The following is a 2,282-nucleotide window of genomic DNA, read 5'->3' as shown; positions in this document are numbered from 1 at the left end:
AGTCATAAAACCGTGTTTCTTATGTGAAATAACTAGAAACCAAAAGCTGACAGTTATTACAGAAACAGTCAGACCAGAAGGCTGCATTTCACACCTGAAACAGTCAGTAAGGAAACGACCAAAAAGTAAAAAAAGGACCTGAGCTCCACTGAAAAGCTGCTGGAGCAGGAAATGTAGAATCAAAAACAGAATAAAACCAAATTAAAATAATAAACAGCTGTATTTTATGTGGAAGAGCTAAAAAAATATATATCTGATTTTCATAAAACGGATGAAAAATCGATTTGATTTGAAGATTCTGCATTTTAAGTCAGTTTATATGTTGACATAATAGAGACTATTCTATTTTCATCACTAATCTAACCGTATTATTTTAACTTGTTTATTTTTATTCAGGTTTAAAGTTTGGGGTCTAGATATTTATTCTAATGATGCATGAAAGCAGAACAGGAGTTTGAACATTAAATTAATCTGAGTAATTATGTTTATAAAAGAAGATCAAACAAGAAAGAATCTGATCAAAGGTCCTGAAAGCAACTTAAAAAAAATATATATATATATTTTTTTGGCATTTACTTAATCATATATATATATATATATATATATATATATATATAAACATACACGCTCTTATATAACATTATATAACAACATATACACATGTTTTATATAAGAACTTGTATGACTCCATTACGCCCTCTTGTGGCTAATGTCGGATGCCTGATGTGATGCTTAATTTATTCCAGTTAATTTAATAAACAGCTGCAGCTTCTCACTCAGAAGTTTCTGCAGGTCCATGGGATCCTGATATTTTCTTCCAAAATAAGCAATTCATTCAAATTATTGATGCAGGTTCAAATTTTTTTCATCAGTTGGGACAAGCGTGTCAGATGATGCGTGTCAGATGATGGATGGATGGTGTTAAGAAGCAATAAGATTTTCTGTTATGTTCAGGTTCTAGAGTGTGTGTGTATAAGATCCTTTTATTTTTTTGAATTGTTACCTTTGTGGGCGTTTCCTTTTAAAAGCCATCTTGGAACCTTGCTAAGGAGGAGGCCCGCCTCAAACCCAGCTCCCAGGGAGCCATGATGGCTGAACTTTGACTGGCTGAGGGTAAACTGAGAAGGCGGGGATAACAGTATATAGGTGGACTGCTGGCTGTAGTAAGGGTCTGATGGGAAAGCTGCCGTTTTGATCTAAGTAGAATTATGCTCTGATGAAAGAGACCTAATAAATCACCTTTTGTTTTTGCTCCAACCAACTTTGCTCAATTTTTTCCTTCCACACCTCTCAGCGCAATGGATGGATGGTTAAATATTATCAATAAAAAGACAACTAGGTCTGCTAACAGAAATTAACTCATAAATCAAGCTAAACATATATAAATAAAACAATAATTATGAGTCTGCATGGCTGGCAATAATAGTGATAATAATAATAAACTGAATGTTAGTTTTCCCTGTTTCGACCTGCCACTCTGTTAAAAAAAATCTAATAAATTTATTTGATTTTTTTAACAGAGAAGCAGAATTATGCTTCCACAGTAGGACGTGTTGTCTTAGAAAATTTGTGTCTTAATTATGGCGAAAATTATGGAAATGCTCAAATTAAAAGTATTATTAAAATCTACATGCGCTGCATTTTTAACATCTTAATAACGTATTTATGTAGCCCTTTACAACACACAGGGTGACCTTTGACCTTCAGGCCTTAATTGGGATCCAAACGCACAAAAGTTCAGGCAGGTATGAAAAGGCAGAAGCATTAAGGGATTTAAAAACAATCTGCAACGGTTTAAAACCGATCCTGACCGAAACTGGAAGCCATTGATAAGCAGAAATATTGGGCCAACGTCGGCGAATGCGGGTTAAAAAGCGAGCAGCAACATTTTGAACCACCTGAAGAGGGTCGGTTGATGACTGGGAGACTCAGACGTAGATTGTGTTGCTATAGTCAATTCTCCAGCTTATAAATGCATCAATAATTTTTCTTGAGATCAATAAGATAAAAAAAAAAGTTTTATCTTTGTGACAGATTTAACTAAAGCTGTATGCTGATGAAGAATCTCAGTCATCCAGATCATAGTCATTCCGTACAAGTCATTCCGGACTTGGTTTCCAAGGTTAGAAGACGTTTCGCTTCGCCTCCAGGAAACTTTCTCGATTCAAATGTCTGGATCCGCAGTGAGTTTGAGGATTCTTAGGAATGCACACAAAAAGCTGAGAAAATTAGACAGACACACTTCACTTCACTTTATTTATTTATATATATATATATATATA

Source organism: Cyprinodon variegatus, unplaced genomic scaffold (assembly GCF_000732505.1).
Source record: "Cyprinodon variegatus isolate N-32 unplaced genomic scaffold, C_variegatus-1.0 Scaffold1138, whole genome shotgun sequence".
Taxonomy (NCBI): Eukaryota; Metazoa; Chordata; class Actinopteri; order Cyprinodontiformes; family Cyprinodontidae; genus Cyprinodon; species Cyprinodon variegatus.
This window is presented reverse-complemented; position numbering follows the sequence as displayed.